This window comes from Dendrobates tinctorius, unplaced genomic scaffold (genome assembly GCF_039654945.1).
Source record: "Dendrobates tinctorius isolate UK_male_01 unplaced genomic scaffold, ASM3965494v1 ptg000011l, whole genome shotgun sequence".
Lineage (NCBI taxonomy): Eukaryota > Metazoa > Chordata > Amphibia > Anura > Dendrobatidae > Dendrobates > Dendrobates tinctorius.
The window spans coordinates 63,669,552-63,692,722 of NW_027361679.1; positions in this window are offsets into that span (position 1 = coordinate 63,669,552).

Sequence of the window (23,171 nt, forward strand, 5' to 3'; positions counted from 1 at the left end):
AAAATGGGCTGAAAATCTCGGCTTATACGCAAGTATATACGGTACTTTGCCTAATGTAACAGAATACTGTGAATCGCATGAAGGTGAAAAATGCTGATTACACCACTAGATGAATTCCACAAAAGGTGTAGTTTCCAAAATGGGGTCACTTGAGGGGGTTTATGCTGTTTTGGCATCACAAGGGCTCTTCAAACGTGACATAGCATCCACAATCTTTTCAGCCAAAATTGAGCTCAAGAATTTTGTTGGCGCTTCTTCCCTTCCAAGACCCTCCATGCCCCCAAATGTAGTTTACTGCCACATATGGGGAAAATATAGACGTACTCAGTAGAATTTGCACAACAAATTGTATGGTCCATTTCTTCCTGTAATCCTTGTGAATATACAAAATCTAAGGCTATAGAAACATTTTTGTAGGAAAAAGTAAAATTTTCATTTTTTCCTTCTACATTGCTTTAATTCCTGTGAAGCACCTGAAGGGTTAATACACTTATTGAATGTTACTTTGAGGGGTGCAGTTTTTAAAATAGTATCACTTTTGGATATTTTCTGCCATATACGCCCCTCAAATATGATATGGTCCCTAAAAAAATGTGATTTTGTAGGTAAATTGACAAACTGTTGATCAACTTCTAACAAAAATAAATTATTTTTCAAAAATTATGCTGGTGTAAAGTAGGCATGTGGGAAATGTTATCTATTAACTATGTTGTGTGATATAACTATCTGGTTTAAGGAATAAGGACATAAAAATTAAACTTTTGAAAACTGTAAAATTCTGATATTTTCACAAATAAATGCAAAAAATATCGGCCTATATTTATCACTATCATGAAGTACAATGCATTGCAAAAAAATCTCAGAATCACTAGGATACATTGAAGTGTTCCAGAGTTATTACCTCATAAACTGATACTGGTCAGATTTTTTAAAATTTGGCCCAGTCAGGAAGGCGAAAACAGGCTTGGGGGTGAAGGAATGAAAGTGTTACAGTCATTTTAAACTTTTATTTCGTAAATAAATAGTAGACATAAAAATTTGCAATATTATATTTTTAGAGAAATCTGCTTTTTTCTCTGCCAGGATCGATCAATCATTCATTCTCAAAATTCTCAATCCTGAGGTAAAATCTGTATTTAGTATTTAAGATTTCCTTTAAGAAAGGAAATCTTATGACTAGAAGGTTATAGACAGGAAGTGGGTGGGGAGAGTTTCAGTTTCAGTTTTAGCCTGAGGAGAGAAATGTTATGCCGTGTGCTGGAGGAAGAAGGAGAAGAATAAAATATAGTTAAAGCGTTCTCTCTTGAATTCCTTATACTGTGTGGACATTACAGGTACTGATAAGATTCTATGTAGGATGAGAGAGGAGGACAGATGAGCTAGAGGCAGAGCTTCTCCTTCCTTCTCCCCTTTCCATAGAATTGTATAAACACAATCTGCCATCTCCTATCTCAGTAATGTAATAATCTGTCTTAAATGAATACAGATTTGATCTCAGAATTGAGAATATTGAAAATGGTCAGTCCTGGCAGAAAAAAAAGCAGAATCATCAGATAAGATATTTTATAATGTTGCTAATTTTCATGTGTCCTATTGATTTATGAAAGAAAAATTAAAACGACAGTTACTTTTTAAGTAAAAGTTCTACCATTACATTTTCATTAAAGAGACTGTACCATTCACACAGCAAAAAGTGGTGAAATGTTCCTCCAGGATAAGTGGGTGCTATTTCTTTAGCTGTAATAAGATCATTGGATAGATAGCTAGATACTGTATCTATACAGACCTTGACATTTTTCTACATAGTAAATAGGTCACGCATGTACAATTTTATTCTGTAAGGTAAATAATCCAATTTTTCCTAAAATTTGTTGTCTATTCCCTTGAAGAGCTATCAAGCTATAAACAATCTCTTTGTAAAAAATTCCTGTCACTCAACTTGGAAAAGCTTGATCAATGGTCACACTGCTCTTTTTCGTGACAAATTAAATAGTTATGGTCAAAGGCGTAGCTAGGGTTTCAGCTTGGGGGGGGGGCAAAAAATCTGAGTGAGCCCCTAACCAGGTAATCCTGACTACAGCACCTTAGTTGTGAGTATAGGAGAACATCAGCAGATGACGGTGCTGTGATTGAAAATAAATCTATATACAAAAACGAACACTGATATTACTATTATGGAGACCATACAGTGGTAGATACCAGTGCTGCAGACCATGTAAGAGATCACTGTACAGTTATAGATGGTGACTTACAGCTGATGTGCCTTCTTATGGAGTTGCTTACTTTTCCCATCTTTTCCATCTGGCCCAGACCAGCATGACAACTTCTCCACGCAGGACTCATCTGCAAAGATTACAAAAACGACACATTTGACTTCTCACATTTCCTGCACCATCCACATCTATCCCGAACCTGCACAAACTCCTCATCCTGCTGATACCCCGATACTGAGCCGCTGCTGCCGTGTATGTGTCCCTAATACAGCACCTGCTGTGTGGTGCAATGACCGTGCTTCTCTTAGTGCCCCACATAATACTGCCACCACTGTGCTCCTTACATAGAAATAATGCCACACTTGTGCTCTCTAGATAGTAAAATTCACTCCTATAAAACAGTAATGCCCTGTGCTAGTGCCCTCCAAATTTTGTCCCTAAAAAGTAATACCCCATATGCAGCTTTGATGGTCACAATATTCTGATGGCCCCTATAACAATAATGCTTAAGTGCCCACTTAATATTTAATAATGTCCCCTGAGTTCCCCCCCATGTACATTAACATTGGCTCCAGTATCACAGATTCGAGCAGTCGGTCATGTGACGACTCTTTCAGCTTCTCACAATTCTCTTCTACTGAGAGAAGCCAAACCTTTCTAGTCGACACATGCACATAGCAAACATGTGTTCCATGACCGCCTGATAACACCAGTGATATTGGAGGCTCATGCAGCAGGCGCTACATAAAGTGACTGCAGACATTTATTCCAAGACGGAATTAAGTTTATAATAATAAATTGCTTATTATTAAATTATTAAAGCATCACTCCAGTGGGGTTTTTTTCTTCCTCACTGCTGGAGTAGTGCTTTAAGCGCAAGTCCCCTGCCCTGGTCATACACTCATCCTCTGGCATATTCACTGTTTTTTTGCACCACTCCAGTCCCGCAGCTCAAACTTGTAAGCCCAGCTTCTGACTGTCACAAGCGCTCAATGTAAGTCTATGAAAGACAGAACGAGGCCAGAAACAAGCTCTCATAGACTTACATTGATTAGACAACTCTCCACCGCTCCATGAAATACTGGGGCAGCAGACAGGAAACAAACTGCCGAGTGGAGGGGAAAACAGATGAAAACGCCGGAAGGTGAGTATCAGACAGTCGGTAGAGGTCTTGGATTTTAAGGCAGCACTCCAGCGGTGAAACAAAATAAATGCTGGAGTGGTGCTTTAAAGGGAATCTGTCACCCTCCAGGACGTGTATGACCTATTAATATGGGCATACAGGTAATAGAGATGTTGCCCTAGTCCTACCTGTATGCCTCATATAATGGTCTTGTTGCTGAGAAATCTTATATTATTTCCTTATGCTAATGATTTCTTGCAGGCTCCGGGACGTGCCGTGCTGTAATAAATCCCTGCCTTCTGTCTTCATTATAATACTATCCCTAGAGTAGAGCGAAACGGGTCGGTCAAATTCATAAGTCGCCGACTTTCGCTAAAGTCGGGTTTCATGAAATGAAACACGACCATAGCGTGAGGTCGGCCATGAGGTCGGCGACCAGAGCGCAAAAGTCGCGTTTCAAATGATGCTTCCAGCGCCCTTTTTCAGCCAATGATGGAGGACGCACACTGTGGGCAACGCGATAGCATGGGCAGCGGTCACCACCATCTTTGAGAAGGGCATGCAAGTGATTGGCTTGCTTTGTGTGGCATCACAGGGGCTATAAAAGGGCGTGCACGCCGACCGCCATCTTACTTCTGCCGATCTTAGCATAGGGAGAGGTTGCTGCTGCTGATTCTGAATAAGGGAGAGCGTTAGGCAGGGAAGAAGAAAAAAAACTGCTTCTGCTGGTAGTGATTTTCACTGTACAACACAACAGTTTGTGTGCAGTAACAGGGAAGGATATATTTTTGTGCATCAGCTCTGTTGGTTATTAGGCTGCCTTATAAGGCTCCCTGTTGGCGCATTGCTGTTTGCACACTGCTGTGCAAACTGCTTTTTTAAAAGCAAAAATTCTTTTCTTCCTCTTTTCTGCACAGTTACCAAGCTTCATTTTTCCACACTTTTGTGGGCAGCAGTCCTGCTTGTTAGGCTGCCTGCTGCTATACTTGGACTGAGACCATCATTGTCAGCCTCCTAAAATCTCTAGGGAGATTCAAATTCTCCCCAATACTATATACACCTTGTACCTTGTCATACACCAGCCAATTTCAGCCTGTTAAATTGAGGTGTAATCTATAGTGGGCCTGAGATAATAGTTCAGCCTCCTAAAATCTCTTGGGAGATTCAAATTCTCCCCAATACTATATACATCTTGTACCTTGTCCTACACCAGCCAATTTCAGCCTGTTAAATTGAGGTGTAATCTATAGTGAGCCTGAGATAATTGTTCAGCCTCCTAAAATCTCTAGGGAGATTCAAATTCTCCCCAATACTATATATACCTGGTACCTTGTCATACACCAGCTAATTTCAGCCTGTTAAATTGAGGTGTAATCTATAGTGGGCCTGAGATAATAGTTCAGCCTCCTAAAATCTCTAGGGAGATTCAAATTCTCCCCAATACTATATACACCTTGTACCTTGTCATACACCAGCCAATTTCAGCCTGTTACATTGAGGTGTAATCTATAGTGGGCCTGAGATAATAGTTCAGCCTCCTAAAATCTCTAGGGAGATTCAAATTCTCCCCAATACTATATACTCCTTGGACCTTGTCATAAACCAGCCAATTTCAGCCTATTAAATTGAGGTGTAATCTATAGTGGGCCTGAGATAATAGTTCAGCCTCCTAAAATCTCTAGGGAGATTCAAATTCTCCCCAATACTATATACACCTTGTACCTTGTCATACACCAGCCAATTTCAGCCTGTTACATTGAGATGTAATCTATAGTAGGCCTGAGATAATAGTTCAGCCTCCTAAAATCTCTAGGGAGATTCAAATTCTCCCCAATACTATATACATTGTACCTTGTTTTACAGTACCATATAGCTGGTGGTATTTTGGGTAAATTTTCCTAAAAATGAGGAAGTATGGTGGAAGAGGCCATGGAAGTGGGCAGGGGTTGCCAGCTGGTAGTGATGGTGGTGGTGGTGCATCTGCTGGTAGTGGCAAAAGCACAATAGCACCTAAGGCAGGAGGTGTTGAGCCTGCATCATCGTCTGGCTCCACAAGGCCTCGAAGGCTCCCTTTTCTGGGAGTAGGTAAACCGCTTTTAAAGCCGGAGCTTCAGGAATAAGTTTTGGCTTACATTGCTGACACAGCCTCCAGCTCTATCGCCTCCTCTTCTGAAGTTTCAAAAAATAAAAGCACTGAGTCGTCAGTGGAGGCTCCTGGTCAGGAACAACACCTTTCCTTGTGTCCTACACCCCCACCAAAATTGAATGATGCAGCAGGCCACACTTCACATTAGTCCATGTAGTTCTTTCTCACATACCATGCCTGTTTTATCAAGTCAAATCGTAAATTCCCCAGTCCAAGATGAATCTGACATGGAGTGTGGGTCGCCAGCCAGGGCAGTGGGGTTAATCGGTACCGGACCGGTGTCTCAGAGGGATGTGTCACGGTGGTGGTGACCCGGTCTGTGGCCCTGGGCGTCCATGCAAAGGGGTGAATAACGTTTATAGGTGAATGATACATGACGCCACCTGTGGTTTCTGATCAAATTGACCAGCGCTGCAGTGTCGCTTCTCTGGGACAGATGTTGTGGTGCAGCTAAGATGTAGAAGCCCTGCACAGGTAGGGCCGTAGTCGCAGGGCAGATGAAAGAGTTGGTAGATGGTGTGCAGTGCAGGATGTAGCAGAGCCGTGCGCCAGGCGCAGGAGAAAGATGACAGACACAGTCATGCAGTTCCTTTACCTGTACTTGGCAAGTGCTGTCCAGGACCAAGAGTACAGATGGAGAAGGAGTTGGTCAGCCTGGAAGCAAATTAGGAATTCTCTCTCTGCAAATAGGTAGTGTGGCCTCCGTTCTAGCGCTTATTTGAGGTACTCGCAGTACTGAGTTCACTGAAGTTCCCCCTGTTGACTCTCTTTTGGAACTTTCTCGTATGGCAGGCAGCCGTAGCCTTTTCCTTCTGGCTCACACACGTCGCTGCTGGGGCCTCCGAGCCTTAGTTGGGAACAGAGCATTTACAGCTGCTACTTCCTCCGGTTTCTGCTGCAGGACCGTCAGTGTCCCTACAAACTCGGAGACCGGAATCCGGACCATGCGCTCCAGCTAGGAGTGAGCCTTAACTCTGCTCATCCTCCAGCTCCCCTTCTCACATCCACACACTTCCCCTTGCCTTCACAGACTGCCCTAACTTCCCTCCTCCCGACCACAGAGAGCAGCTCCTCAGCAGTCAGGTTCAGAGCTTTCCCTGCTGGCCTGGAGTGGGAACTGTGTTGTGTGTTGGTTTAACTGCTAGAGAGATCCTTCGTTGCTCCCAAGCATGACATCACACTCACTAGGAGGAAGGTTATGCCACTGTGGTGACCGTACTCCTGGGGGTGCCACAAGTGCACTGATGCCCAGCCACTGCTAGATGATTCTGCTGGTACATTGACCCACACCACTACATTCCCCTTGCACTCTACACAGCCAGTATCTGACCCTGATGAAACTCAGGTTCCCCTTCCTGCATACTATACCACCTTACACGGTGACAAAGAGGAAGGTGCAGACGAAAGTGCAGGTTACTTGAGCAGGTGGGGGGGCATACTCATGGGTGACAGCACTGGCACAGGGCCCCTCATAGTACACAAAAGTGTCTCTGCCGGTGGGAGGGCCCACCTGCCGTTAGACACACAGTGCCAGTGCCATCGCCAACGAATAGGCCACCTCTGCTTGCTCAGGATCACAGCACTTGCAAAGTTGAAATACTTACCTCTCCTTGCTCCACCGCCGTGATGTCTTCCGCGTTTCCTGACCGTGACATTCTGGTCAGAGAGCGCGATGACATCACGTCTGTACGCCCTCTGCCTAAACAGACCAAGTGCAGAGAGATGGAAGATGGGGACGACGAGGAGTCCAAAGTACAGGGATTTCCTAGCAAGGAGACTTATTTAATTGTTTTAAAGGTTGGGAGCAATTTTTGGGGAGAACTATACTCTGGAGAATGACATATGGGGCCCACCATACACTGGAGCATTCCAAAGGTGGACATCAGACACTGGACAGCATTTACAGGGCCCATTATACACTGGAGCATTAGAAATAGGGCCCATTATATATGGAGCATTATTTGGGCCCATAAGACACTGGAGCATCATCCATGGGGCCCATCATATACTGGAGCATTGTAATTGGGGCAGATTATATATCTAGCATTTTTTGGACCAATTGTACACTAGAGTATCATCCATGAGGCCCATCATATGCTGGAGCTTTCCAAATGGGGGACATCAGACACTGGAGCAGCATTTACAGGGCCCATTATACACTGGAGCATTAGAAATGGGGTCCATTATATATGGAGCATTATTTGGGCCCATAAGACAGTGGAGCTTCATCCATGGGGACCAACATATACTGTAGCATTATGTGGAGCTCATCATATACTGTATCGAACATTATATGGGACCAATGATTCTGTATGGAGAAATATATGGGCCTCATTACTCTGTATGGCGCACTATGTGGTGGCCATAATACTGTATGGAGTAATATACTGTCCATTTTTGAAGCTATTGGAGAATTTAAAATAGATATCAGTCATGTGATGTAAGAAGTGAAGTATTTTTCATTGTACTATACCGCTATTTCTCTGCCGTATCAGAGGATCATGAATTGTGGCATGTGTTAAAGGAGCCCAGTGACACTCTTTGGCCCTGGGCCCACGAAAATCTGGAGCCAGCCCTACCCCCCCACAACTTTAGCCAAATAACCCCCAGTTTTCAATGCCAATCTATTATTATAAAGTAAATTAAGGTTGACAAGCTTAAGTAAAAAGAATTGATGCTTTTGGCATTAAAATGGGCACTGAAGGTGTGTTTCCTGTCCTCCACTCACTGCCGACTTTTCTTCCCCATTGACTTGCATTGGGTTTCGTGTTTCAGTCGGCCTTCGACTTTTCACGATAATCATCCAATTGCGCTCGACCCGACTTTTGCGAAAGTCGGGTTTCATGAAACCCGACTCGACCCCAAAAAAGGCAAAGTCGCTCATCTCTAACTACCCCCCTTCCATGTATGTCAATTGTGGCCTCTGAATCCTGTACCCTGAGAGTTACCAAAATCTGAACCTCTTCCTCCTTTCTGTGGGCGCTGCATTCATTGATCTTCTGCACAGGCGAGTCACTGTGACCTCCAGTGTGAGCATCAATAAGGTGCTCTCCCCACTTCCTCCTTGCACAGTAATCGCTAGGAACCATGTGTACATGGTAATGACTATGCAGGGAGGAAGTGGGGAGTGCACCTTATCGGGGCGCACACCAGAGGTCACTGGAACCGAAGTTGCTGGTGCCTGCGCAGAAGATCACTAAATGCAGTGCCCATAGAAGAGAGTATGAGGGATGTATTGCTGAGGGAGTGCAGGGTGCAGGATTCTGGGGCCATAACATGCTGATGGGAGGGGGTAGTATTACAATGAAGACAGGTGGCAGGGATTTCTTCCAGGCATCGAATGCCCCGGAGTCTGGAAGAAATCATGAACATAAAGAAAGAATATAACATTTCCCAGCAACAAGACCATTAATATGAGGCATACAGGAAGGACTAATGTAACATTTCTATTATCTGTATTCCCATATTAATAGGTCATATATGTACCGGGGGGGACAGATTCCCTTTAAATGTGATGCAACTCATGGTTACTATATGGGGGCTTGCTATACTTATATTCGTTACAGACCCAACTGGTAACTATCAAAAGCCCCCAACTACCCCACCTCCTGCCCCCAGACAGCAACTATTGCATGTAATAGAGTGCAAATAATCTCCTAACAGAACAGTATAATAATCAGCCCCCAGTGTCCTGTTGCCCCTCATCCATCTCAGCCCTCACAATACCCCCCAACCTCTCACATTCACCCTCAGAACCCTGTCTCCCCTCCCCCACAATACCCCCATTCTCACATTCACCCCCCAGTGCTCTGTCCCCCTCCTCCACTTCAGCCCCCACAATACCAACATTCTCTCACATTCACCTCCAAGTGCCCTTCCCCAATAATACCCCATCCTTTCACATTCATCCCTCAGTGGCTTGTCCCCCTCCTCCACTTAAGCCCCCACAATACCCCCATTCTCTCACATTCACCCCCAGTGCCATGTCCCCCCTCCACCACAATACCCCCACGGTCTCACATTCACCCTCCAGTGCCCTGTCCTCCCTTCCACCACAATACCCCCATCCTCTCACATTCACTCCCCAATGCCCTGTCCCCCCTCCCCCACTTCAGTCCCCACAATACCCCCCATCCTCTCACATTCACCCTCCAGTGACCATGATTTTCCACTTACCAGGTTTGCAGAGAGTGAGGCAGAACCAGGAAGTGTCTGAGAGAAAAGCAAGATGGGCACTAGGACCCAGTGTGCTTGAGCAAATCCAAGCTGTGCACCAAACTGCAACCCAGAAGAAGCTCCTCAGGTCAGTAATGCCGGCACTTTCAATGCATGAGGGAGACTCCACTGTGCCAGCAGCATGCAGAATGTCCGTCAGGCAGGGGAGCTGGCATTTTCCTGCTCTCCTCTTGTGCTGTTTTCTGCCTCATCAAAAAGTGGCATTGACTCCGGTGGACCCCTTCATGGGACATGGCCCGGGGCGATGGACCCCTCTTCCCCTCTCAGTAGCTACGCTACTGGTTATGGTCAACGAGAGCTCGGGTTACTCTTTCCAGCGAGTTTCTGCCATTGCTAGAATACAATAGTCTAGGACAGAGTTCCACAACTCCTGCCCTCAAGAGCCACCAACTCATACTGTTTTCAGAATTTCCTTAGTATTGCATGGGTGATAATTAGAGTTGAGCGAAACAGGTCGGTCAGATTCAAAAATTGCCGACTTTCACCAAAGTCGGGTTTCGCCGATCGAAACCTGACCCTAGCGTGAGGTCGGCCATGAGGTCTCCAATCAGCACGCCAAAGTCGCGTTTCAAATAATGCTTTCAGCGCCTTTTCTCACCCAATGATGGAGGACGCACACTGTAGGCAACGCGATAACATGCGTAGCGGCCAGCACCATGTTAGAGAAGGGCATTGAAGTGATTGGCTGGCTTTGTGTGCCGTCACAGTGGGTATAAAAGGCTGTGAACGCCGACCGCCATCTTACTTCTGCCAATCTTACAATAGGGAGAGGTGCTGCTGCTGATTCTGAACAGGGAGAGCGTTAGGAAGGGAAGAAGGAAAAAAAACTGCTTCTGCTGATAGCGCTTTTCACTGTACAGTTAGTGTGCAGTGAAAGGGGAGGATTTTTGTTATGTGCAGCAGCGCTGGTGGTGATTAGGCTGCCTTTTAAGGCTACCTGCTAGCTGCATTGCTGTGTGCACACTGCTGCTCAAACTGCTTTTTTCAAAGCACTCCAAATTTTATTATTTTGTCCTGGTGAGTTACTGAGCGTTCATTTTTTCACACACCGTCTAGCGGTGTACGCTCCTCACACACTACCGTGTACCGGCTGGTATCACGGACAAATAGAAGCTATTTGGGTGTGACTCTGGAAGAAAACGCCGAGGAGTTTGTCCATTTTTCCAGACCTACACCTTAGAGTTGTGTCTGTTTTTCAAACAGTTTCGTATATCTGCTGTTTGATTACAGTCAAAACTAAACAAAGACAGCGTGTGTCAGTCCGTATACAAATATATGAAGCTTGACAATTTTCCATACAGACACCGTCTAGCGGTGTACGCTCCTCACACACTACCGTGTTGTGAGTTCATTTTCCCCTTCACCATTGAGGTCTGATGAACTCCCTCTTCTGGTGAAGGAAGGTGGTGAGGCTGATTACCAAGCACCTGAGCTGGATGATGATGACTGGGTGATGGGAATTGCTGACTGGATATAAGGCAGCCTACGCCCTTCTGCCTTGCTGGTGATCTCTCTGAGGGATTCTAGGAGACCAGTCTGATTCCTGCTCCTCAAAAGCTAAGTTTTCTGCTCTGCTTTTTGCATTTGTGTTTTGGATTTGTTTTGCCTTGTTTTTCTGGATTTCTGCTATTCCCTGCTGGGGTGAGCTGAATTCCTTTTTGCTCTGTCTTCAGAAAATACCTGAGTACTGATATAGTCTTTTTGAAGCCTAGCGTCTTCAGGGCTTTTTTCCCTATCAGCCTGTTGGCTCTTGTTTTCATAGGGTTTTGGCGGATTGCAGACAGCAGCTTTTCTATCCTGTCATATTTAGTTAGCTTGGGCCCCATCATTTGCTCAGCCTATCTTTCTATCTGTGTGAGTGTTTTTTCATCTTGCTTCACCGTCGTTATATGTTGGGGGCTGCCTATTGCTTTGGGGTCTACTCTGGGGCAGTTTAGATTTCCCTTTCTGTCTTTAGGCTATTTAGTTCTCTTGCAGCGATCGAGGGGTCTAGGGCACCGTAGGAACCCCCCACGGCTACTGCTAATTGTTGTTGATAGGTTCAGGGGTCTGCAATCCGATAGCTGCCAACTTCTCTGGTTTTCTGGACTTAGCTAGTATTTCTGTTTTTGCCTCCTACAGTGACTCATTCATAACAGAATCATCAGCCATACCGCAGATCCTAGGGTACTCAATAGCAGGAAAGAATTGTAAAAAAAAAAAAGTGTGTATATTTTTTCCTCTATATCTCTGAGGCCGTAGGGGGAATTTTTTTTTCTCTCAATGGAGATAAAGCAATTGTCTGATCGTGTGGAGCAGCTCGCTGCGGAAGTGCGGGGAATTTCTGCCTACCTTGCTCATTCACATGCTGCTGAACCAAAGATCCCTACTCCTGATGTGTTTTTTGGGGATCGGTCTACATTTTTGAATTTCAAAAATAATTGTAAATTATTTTTAGCCTTGAAGCCTAACTCGTCAGGGAGCTCTGCGCAGCAGGTTAAAATTGTCATCTCTTTGCTGCGTGGCGATCCCCAGGATTGGGCGTTTTCTTTGAAACCAGATGATCCTATTCTGACTAATGTGAACGCATTTTTTCAAGCCTTGGGGTTGTTGTATGATGAACCTAATGCTATTGATCAGGCTGAAAAGACCCTGTTGGCATTGAGCCAGGGTCGAAATTCTGCAGAATTGTACTGTCAAAAATTCCGAAAGTGGGCAGTACTTACTACCTGGAATGATAATGCCTTGGCAGCTCTCTTTCGGAAGGGGTTGTCAGAAGCTGTAACAGATACTATGGTGGGATTTCCTGTTCCCTCTGGTCTTGACGATTCTATGTCATTAGCCATTCAGATTGATCGGCGTTTACGTGAACGCAGGACTGCACGAGAGGTGTTGCCACCTGTTGAACAAGTGTCTGAACCTATGCAATGTGATAGAGTTTTGTCCAGGGAGCAACGTCAGGAGTTCAGAAGGCGTAATAAGCTGTGTTTTTTTTGTGGAGATGCCTCGCATATTATTTCTGTCTGTCCTAAACGAGAGAAATGTTTTGCACACACGTTTTCTGTGGGTGGTGTTCAACCTAAGTTTCTTCTGGCAATTACTCTGATCTGCTCCCTGTCCACATTTTCCGCCAAGGCTTTTGTGGATTCGGGAGCAGCCCTGAACCTAATGGACTTGGATTTTGCTAAACGTTGTGGATTTCCAATGACACCTCTGCGGACGCCTATCCCTTTGAGGGGGATTGATGATACTCCTTTGGCGAAAAATAAACCTCAGTTTTGGACCCAGGTGGTAATGCGGGTCGCCCCAGACCATCATGAAAATTTCAGATTTTTGGTGTTGCATAATTTGCATGATACCATTGTTCTGGGGTTTCCCTGGGTGCAAATTCATAATCCAGTTTTGGATTGGAAATCTGTGTCTGTGGTGAGTTGGGGTTGTCGGTGTGCCCTTAGTGAGGCTCCGGTTTTTTCCACCTCTCCTCAATCGCATGATGTTCCTGACTATTTGGCGGGCTTTTATGAAGTATTTAGTGAGAATGAGTCTGCGTCTTTGCCTCCTCATAGGAGTTATGACTGTGCAATTGAACTGGGCCCGGGGTGTAAATTTCCCAAGGGTCGGCTCTTCAATTTATCTGTACCCGAGCACGAGGCTATGCGATCTTATATTAAGGAGGCATTGGAGAAGGGTCATATTAGACCATCCTCTTCACCCTTAGGTGCTGGGGTTTTTTTCGTGGCCAAAAAGGATGGTTCATTAAGGCCTTGTATTGATTATCGTGCCCTCAACAAAATTACTATTAAATATCAGTATCCATTACCCCTGATTTTGGATCTATTCTCCAGAGTTAAAGGTGCTTGCTGGTTTACCAAGCTTGACCTCAGGGGGACGTATAATCTTATCCGCATTAAGCATGGGGATGAATGGAAGACGGCGTTTAATACTCCGGAGGGACATTTTGAGTACCTGGTGATGCCTTTTGGGCTCACTAATGCCCCTTCTGTCTTCCAGTGCTTCATGAACGACATTTTCCGAGACTTTGTGGATAAATTTTTGATTATCTATCTGGATGATATTTTGATCTTCTCCAAGGATTGGGATTCTCATGTGGAACATGTTCGGACTGTGTTCCGGATCTTGAGGGAGAATTCCCTGTATGTCAAAGGATCGAAATGCCTTTTTGGGGTACAAAGGATTTCATTTTTGGGATTTATTTTGTCTCCGTCAACTATTGAAATGGACCCGGCCAAGGTACAGGCCATTTATGATTGGGCTCAGCCCACTTCTTTGAAGGCCCTCCAGAAGTTTTTGGGTTTTGCTAATTTTTATCGGAAATTTATAGCAAAATTTTCTAGAATTGCCAAGCCATTGACTGATCTGACTAAGAAGGGTGCTGATGTGTTGAACTGGTCTCCGGAGGCTGTTTCTTCCTTTCAGGAGCTGAAGCGAAGATTCACTTCTTCCCCGGTTTTGCGGCAACCTGATGTCTCACTCCCGTTCCAGGTAGAGGTGGACGCTTCTGAGATTGGTGCAGGAGCTGTTTTGTCCCAAAAGGATCCTGTAACATCTAAAATGAATCCCTGTGCTTTCTTTTCCCAAAAGTTCTCTCCATCTGAACGTAACTATGATGTGGGGAATCGGGAACTGTTAGCCATGAAATGGGCATTTGAGGAGTGGAGACATTGGTTGGAGGGAGCTAAACATCAAGTCGTGGTCCTCACTGACCACAAGAGTTTGATTTACCTGGAGTTGGCCAAACGCTTGAACCCTAGACAGGCTAGGTGGGCCTTGTTTTTTACATGTTTTGATTTTGTGGTCTCTTTTCTTCCTGGCACTAAGAATGTCAAGGCTGACGCTCTCTCTAGGAGCTTCTTTGCTGATTCTCCTGTGGTGACCAAGCCTGCTACCATCTTAGGCGAAGGGGTAGTTCTTTCTGCCATCTCACCCGATTTGAGACGTGCTCTGGAAGAGTTCCAGGAGGACAAACCTGAGCGTTGTCCCAGTGGAAAGTTGTATGTTCCTGACCAATGGAAGAAGAGAGTGATGTCTGAAGTTCATTGCTCTGCATTGGCTGGTCATCAAGGTATTTTTGGTACTAGAGATCTGGTGAGTTGGTCATTTTGGTTGCCCACCTTGTCTCGTGATGTCAGGAATTTTGTGCAGTCCTGTGGGACTTGCTCCCGGTCTAAACCTTGTTCTTGCTCTAGTGGGTTGTTGATGCCTTTGCCAGTCCCCAGGAGGCCATGGACCCATATTTCAATGGATTTCATATTTGATATGCCTGTCTCTCAGAGAATGACTGTTATTTGGGTGATTTGTGATAGGTTCTCTAAGATGGTTCACCTTGTACCACTCCCTAAGTTGCCATCTTCTTCTGAGTTGGTGCCCCTGTTTTTGCAACAGGTGGTTCGCTTGCACGGGATTCCTGAGAACATTGTATCTGACAGAGGAGTTCAGTTTGTGTCTAGATTTTGGAGGACTTTCTGTTCCAAGCTGGGAATTCAGTTGTCCTTCTCCTCTGCTTTTCACCCTCAGACCAATGGGCAGACGGAGAGAACAAACCAGACCTTGGAGTCGTATTTGAGATGATTTATTTCCGCTGATCAGGATGATTGGGTTTCATTTTTGCCCTTGGCCGAATTTGCTTTAAATAATAGAGCTAGTTCTGCCACTTTGATGTCACCTTTTTTTTGTAACTTTGGGTTACATCCTCGATTTTCTTCAGGGCAGGTGGAGCCTTCTGCCTGCCCAGGTGTTCACACTGTGGTGGAGAAAATGCACCAGATCTGGGACCAAGTGGTGGATAAGTTATCTCTCTCCCAGGAAAAGGCCCAGCGGTTTTCCAACCAACATAGGACCATTGGTCCCCAGTTTATGGTTGGTGATATGGTTTGGTTATCATAAAAAAATATCGCTATGAAGGTGGCTTCTCCTAAGTTTAAGCCTAGATTTATCGGACCTTACAAGATTTTGGAGATTATTAATCCGGTCTCTTTTCGTTTGGCTCTTCCTGTCACATTTAAAATCCATAATGTGTTTCATAAGTCCTTGTTGAAGAGGTTTGTTGAACCAGTAGTTCCTGGGGTGGCACCTCCGGACCCTGTATTGGTTGAAGGTAACATGGAATATGAGGTAGAGAAGATACTGGATTCCCGTCTGGCTAGACGGAGACTCCAGTATTTGGTTAAGTGGAAGGGTTATGGTCAGGAGGATAATTCCTGGGTCTCTGCCTCTGATATTCATGCCAAAAGATTGGTGCGTGCCTGTCACCGGGCTCACCCTGATCGCCCTGGTGGCGTGGATGAGGGTTCGGTGACCCCTCCTCAAGGGGGAGGTACTGTTGTGAGTTAATTTTACCCTTCACCATTGAGGTCTGATGAACTCCCTTTTCTGGTGAAGGAAGGTAGTGAGGCTGATTACCAAGCACCTGAGCTGGATGATGATGACTGGGTGACGGGAATTGCTGATTGGATATAAGGCAGCCGACGCCCTTCTGCCTTGCTGGTGATCACTCTGAGGGATTCAAGGAGACCAGTCTGATTCCTGCTCCTCAAAAGCTAAGTTTTCTGCTCTGCTTTTTGCATTTGCATTTGTGTTTTGGTTTTGTTTTGCCTTGTTTTTCTGGATTTCTGCCATTCCCTGCTGGGGTGAGCTGAATTCCTTTTTGCTCTGTCTTCAGAAAATACCTGAGTACTGATATAGTCTTTTTGAAGCCTAGCGTCTTCAGGCTTTTTTCCCTATCAGCCTGTTGGCTCTTGTTTTCATAGGGTTTTGGCAGATTGCAGACAGCAGCTTTTCTATCCTGTCCTATTTAGTTAGCTTGGGCCCCATCATTTGCTCAGCCTATCTTTCTATCTGTGTGAGTGTTTTTTCATCTTGCTTCACCGTCATTATATGTTGGGGGCTGCCTATTGCTTTGGGGTCTGCTCTGGGGCAGTTTATATTTCCCTATCTGTCTTTAGGCTATTTAGTTCTCTAGCTGTGATCGAGGAGTCTAGGGCACCGTAGGAACCCCCCACAGCTAGTGCTAGTTGTTGTTGATAGGTTCAGGGGTCTGCAATCCGATAGCTGCCAACTTCTCTGGTTTTCTGGACTTAGCTAGTATTTCTGTTTTTGCCTCCTACGGTGACTCATTCATAACACTACCGTGTACCAGCTGGTATCATGGACAAATAGAAGCTATCTGGGTGTGACTCTGGAAGAAAAAGCAGAGGAGTTTGTCTGTTTTTCCAGACCTACACCTTAGAGTTGTGTCCGTTTTTCAAACAGTTTCGTATATCTGCTGTTTGATTACAGTCAAAACTAGACAGAGACAGCGTGTGTCAGTCCATTATACAAATACACGGAGCTTGACAATTTTCCTTACACACATCGTATAGAGCTGTCCGATGCTCCAACAGTATGGTATATCTGCCGTTCGCATTACAGTCACTTTTATACCGAGTCAGCGTGTGTGTGTGTGTGTGACACTCCGTAAATACATATACGGAGATTGTTAGTTGCACAAAAATCGTATACAGCTGTACACTTCTGATACAGTTCCGTATATCTGATTGTTGGATTACGGTCCAATACATACTGTGAGAGCGTCTGTGACTAACATAATATATACGTTGATTTAATTTGTTTAATACACCTTGCACAGCTGGACGCTCCTCATACAGTACCATCGCTCTGCTGGTATTTTTGGTACATTTTCCCAAACATGAGGAAGTATGGTGGAAGAGGCCACGGACGTGGGCAGGGGGGCACAGCTGGTACTGATGGTGGTGGTGCATCGGCTGGTTCTGGCAAAAGCACAATAGCAGATAAGGCAGGAGGTGTTGAGCCTGCGTCATCCTCTGGCTCAAGAAGGCCTGTAAGGTTGCCTTTTCTTGGATTAGGAAAACCGCTTTTAAAGCCGGAGCATCAGGAACAGGTTTTGGCGTACATTGCCGAAACAGCCACCAGCTCTATTGCCTCTTCTTCTCAACGGTTGAAACCTGCAAGCACGGAGTCGTCAGTGCAGGGTTCTGGTCATAAAAAACCCCTTTCCTTGTGTCCTTCACCCCCACCAAAAGTTAAAGATGCAGTAGCCCACACGTCAGGTTACTCTATGGAGCTCTTTTCACATACCATGCCTGGGTTATCCAGTCAAATCCTGAATTCTCCAGTCCAAGATGAATCTTACATGGCGTGCACTGATGCACAGCCACTGCTAGATGATTCTGCTGGTACATTGACCCACAGCACTACATTGCCCTCGCAGTCTATTGAGCCAGAATCTGACCCTGATGAAACCCAGGTGCCCCTTCCCGCATACTATACCACCTTACACAGCGACACAGAGGAAGGTAAAGAGGAAGGTGCAGATGACTTTGAAGAGGAGGTGATGGATGACCCAGTTCTGGACCCGGACTGGCATCCATTGGGGGAGGAGGGTGGTGCTGGCAATAGTTCAGATAAGGAGAAGGATCTGCAGCAGGCATTGACATCGCAGCAGCGGTTATCTAGCAGGCCGGTAGCTGTCCTAAAACGTGGAACAAAAACTAAAAGAGATGCAGAACAGCTTGACCAGATGGTCAACTTAGCACAGTGTGCAAGGCCAGAAAATGTTTACCATAGTAGGAAGAGTGCAGTGTGGCACTTCGTTGTCCAAAATCCTACTGATGAGGCAAAGGTTACCAGTAAGAAGTGTGGAAGGACCTTTAGCAGAGGTAAACAACTCAGAAATTTGAATACCAGTTGCATGCTTTGACATTTAATCAACATGCACTTGCAAGCGTGGACGGACTACAAAACCTCAGGTAGCACATGTGCACCTGCTCCGACTGAAGGTAGCCAACAACGCTCCATCGCTACCCCCACTGTAAGACTACCGCCACCATTAAGCACACCACCAGCACGACAGTCATGGCCAAAAGTTCTGAGAATGACACAAATATTATATTTTCATATGATCTGCTGCCCTCTGGTTTTTATGTGTGTTTGTCAGATGTTCTTATCACATACAGAAATATAATTGCAATCATATTATGAGTAGCAAAAGGTTCTATTGACAGTTAGAATGAGTTAATGCAGCAAGTCAATATTTGCAGTGTTGACCCTTCTTCTTCAGGACCTCAGCAATTCTCCCTGGCATGCTCTCAATCAACTTCTGGATCAAATCCTGACTGATAGCAGTCCATTCTTGCAAAATCAATGCTTTTATTTTGTCTGAATTTGAAGGTTTTTGTTTGTCCACCCGTCTCTTGATGATTGACCACAAGTTCTCATTGGGATTAAGATCTGGGGAGTTTCCAGGCCATGGTCCCAAAATCTCTATGTTTTGTTCTCTGAGCCATTTAGTTATCACCTTTGCTTTATGGCAAGGTGCTCCATCATGTTGAAAAAGGCATTGTTGATTGCCAAACTGCTCTTGGACGGTTGGGAGAAGGTGCTCTTGGAGGACATTCTGGTACCATTCTTTATTCATGGCTGTGTTTTTAGGCAAGACTGAGAGAGAGCCCATTCCCTTGGCTGAGAAGCAACCCCACACATGAATGGTTTCAGGATGTTTGACAGTTGGCATGAGACAAGACTGGTGGTAGCGCTCACCTGGTCTTCTCCGAATAAGCCGTTTTCCAGATGTCCCAAACAATCGAAAAGGGGATTCATCAGAGAAAATGACTTTACCCCAGTCCTCAGCAGTCCACTCCCTGCACCTCTTGCAGAATATCAGTCTGTCCATGATGTTTCTCCTGGATAGAAGTGGCTTCTTTGCTGCCCTCCTTGAGAGCAGGCCTTGCTCCAAGAGTCTCCGCCTGACAGTGCATGCAGATGCACTCACACTTGCCTGCTGCCATTCCTGAGCAAGCTCTGCACTGCTGGTAGCCCGATCCCACAGCTGAAACACTTTTAAGAGACGTCCTGGCGCTTGCTGGTCTTTCTTGGGCGCCCTGGAGCCTTTTTGGCAACAAGGGAACCTCTCTTCTTGAAGTTCTTGATGATGCGATAGATTGTTGACTGAGGTGCAATCTTTCTAGCTGCGATACTCTTCCCTGTTAGGCCATTTTTATGCAGTGCAATGATGACTGCACGTGTTTCTTTAGAGATAACCATGGTTAACAGAAGAGAAACAATGATGCCAAGCACCAGCCTCCTTTTAAAGTGTCCAGTGGTGTCATTCTTACTTAATCATGACAGATTGATCTCCAGCCCTGTCCTCATCAACACCCACACCTGTGTTAATGGAGCAATCACTGAAACGATGTTAGCTGGTCCTTTTAAGGCAGGGCTGCAATGATGTTGAAATGTGTTTTGGGGGATAAAGTTCATTTTATAGGCAAATATTGACTTTGCAAGTAATTGCTGTTAAGCTGATCACTCTTTATAACATTCTGGAGTATATGCAAATTGCCATTAGAAAAAATGAAGCAGTAGACTTTGTAAAAATTAATATTTGTGTCATTCTCAAAACTTTTGGCCATGACTGTAAATGTGGAGGTGTCGTCGCAAGGCCAAAGCACTCAGGGAATCACAATGGTTTTGCAACACAACACTGAATCTAGGCCTTCACCACCAATACCATCACCAACCCCCTCTCACTCCATCCGGCCCACCGCTACTTCCCCCATATGCAGCTCTCCAGTCCAGCTCACCCTACCAGACACTCTGAGTAGGACAAGAAAGTACTCATCCTTGAATCCGCGTACACTGTGTTTGAACGCCTTCATTGACAAACTAATCTCATTAGAGATGATGCCCTACTATTTGGTTGAAAGCGAAGCTTTCGGCGACCTCATAGCCTACACTGTCCCATGCTATGACCTACCCAGTCGGCAATTCTTTCCTTGAAAAGCCATCCCTGCCCTCCACTGGCATGTGAAAGACTGCATTGTCCATGCACTAAAACAGTCAGTGAGTGGAAAGGTGCACCTCACAACGGATGCATGGACCAGTAGGCATGGCCAGGGCCATTACGTGTCCATCACTGCGCAGTGGTTTAATGTGGTGGATGCAGGCTCCACTGGGGACAGCAGTGGTGGAACAGTGCTGCCTAGCCCACGGTATAGGAAACAGTTGGCTGTAGGCTTTCCCTCCTCCTCGCCTATCAGCGAATGTTCGTCCACAGAGCGCAGTCGCATGAGCACTACATCCGCAGCTGGCAGTTTTGCACACGAGGTGTCCCACTATGGAACAGCTAGTGGTAAGCGTCAGCAGGCTGTGTTAAAGATGATGTCTTTGGGCGACAACAGACACACCACGGAGGTACTGGCCGACTACTTGCAGCAACAAACACAGTCATGGCTGGGCAGTCTACATCTTGAGGCAGACAAGGTAGTCAGTGATAACGGCCGTAATTTTGTGACAGCCATAGCCCGTGCAAAACTCACACACATACCTTGCCTGGCTCACACTTTGAACCTGGTGGTGCAGTGCTTCCTGAGTAATTATCTGGAATTAACATCCCTGCTCCATAAGGTGCGAAGACTGTGCTCGCACATCCGTTGCTCAGCCGTACACTCCAGTCGTATGCAGAAGCTGCAGTGATTGCTCCACCTCCCCAAGCACCGCCTAATCATAGACGTTGCAACAAGGTGGAACTCCACCCTTCACATGGTTGAGAGGCTGTGCGAACAGAGGCAGGCTGTAATGCATTTGTGGGAGGATACACAGGCAGGCAGTTTGAGGGAAGACATGGAATTGTCGAGTGTGCAGTGGTCAAAGCTTAAAGACCTCTGTAAAGTCCTTCAGTGTTTTGAGGAATGCACATGGCTGGTAAGCGCAGATGACGCCATCATAAGAATGAGCATCCCATTTATGCGTCTGCTCATGCAAAGTTTGACGCACATTAAGGATCAGGCGTCTGCAGCGGAGGAAGAGGAGGGAAGCCTTGATGACAGTCAGCCATTGTCTGGTCAGGGAACTGTCCTGGACGAGGTGGAGGAAGAAAAGGAAGAGGAGGAGGATGAGGGGGATGATTATTTTGGGCAGGAGGTTTCTCACGGTGCAAGAGAAAATGTTGGCGTTCCAAGGTCAGGGACAGTGTTTGTGCGTGACTCTAGGGATGTGGATTTGCCAGAAACTGCTCCTCCACCCACCACGGGCAGTGCATCATTGACACCTGGAACGTTGGCCCACATGTGTGATTATGCCTTGCGGATCCTAAAAAGGGACCCCCGCATTGCCAAAATGATGAGGGATGACGACTACTGGCTGGCCAGCATCCTCGATCAACGCTACAAAGGCAAATTAGACAACATCATGCCACAGGAGAACCTAGAGATAATATTGGCAAACAAACAAGCAACTCTGGTAAACCGTTTGTTTGAGGTTTTTCCAGCACGCAGCAGCGGTGCTGGTTCTCCCACGAGCTGTAGTGGGCACAATGGAAAAGGTGTTCGTGGTGCACACAGCAGAAGTGGTGTTGGAGACAGGGGTTTAATGACCATGTTGTGGAATGATTTCTCAAGTACCGCTCACACGACTGCTAATACTGCATCGATTAAAAGTGACAGGAGGCAGCAGTTGTCAACTATGGTTACAAACTACTTTTCCTCCTATATCGATGTTCTCCCTCACAGGTCATTCCCCTTTGACTATTGAGCCTCTAAATTGGACGCCTGGCCTGAATTGGCACAATATGCCTTACAGGAGCTCGTTGCCCTGCTGCTAGTGTGCTATCTGAAAGAGTCTTCAGTGCTGCTGGATCAATCCTGACAGAAAAAGGACCCATCTGTTGACCCAAAATGTTGATGATCTAACCTTCATTAAAATGAACCATGCATGGGTTTCAAAGGATTTTGTCCCACCTTCCCCTGATGACACATAGGTTACCAGAAAAGTGCCTCGGTTATTTCCTCCTCTTCCTCGGACTTGCCCAATTACGCCCTTTGCAGCAGCTGAATGTCCAGCCAACACATCTACATATGCCAATTTTTAAACCTCCCTAACTGGGCTGTCCACCCCTCCCCCAACGGCTGGGGTCAAAACCGGGCGCACCCGGACAAGTGCCGTTGCTCTGAACAGGTGGATGGACCCACTGATGCCCGACGGCAATGGCACAGGGCCCCTCATAGTACAATACAGTGTCTCAGACGGTGGGAGGTCCCACTCGCCGTCAGACACACCAGCGTACTATGAGAAGCCCTATGCCAGTGCTGTCGACCACGATTGTGCCCCCCTGCTTGGTCATGGCCACAGCACTTGCAAGTTGCAATACTTACCTCTCCCTGCTCCACCGCTGTGTAGTCTGGGCAATTAAATCCTTTACAGGGACGGCCACTAGAAATTTGGTGTATTGATCAATGATGGTTAAGATGTAGCTATGGCCTGTCCTGCTGGCCTCTACCTTCAGATGATCAATGGCTACCATTTGAAATCGACGTCAACTAACAAGCGGATGCAGTGGTGGTTTACGATCACCTTTCACAGTTGTGATAGTCACAGAGGTGTGACATTCCTGCCACCATTTTTCAATGTCTCCTCTCATGCCAATCCAATAGAATCGCAT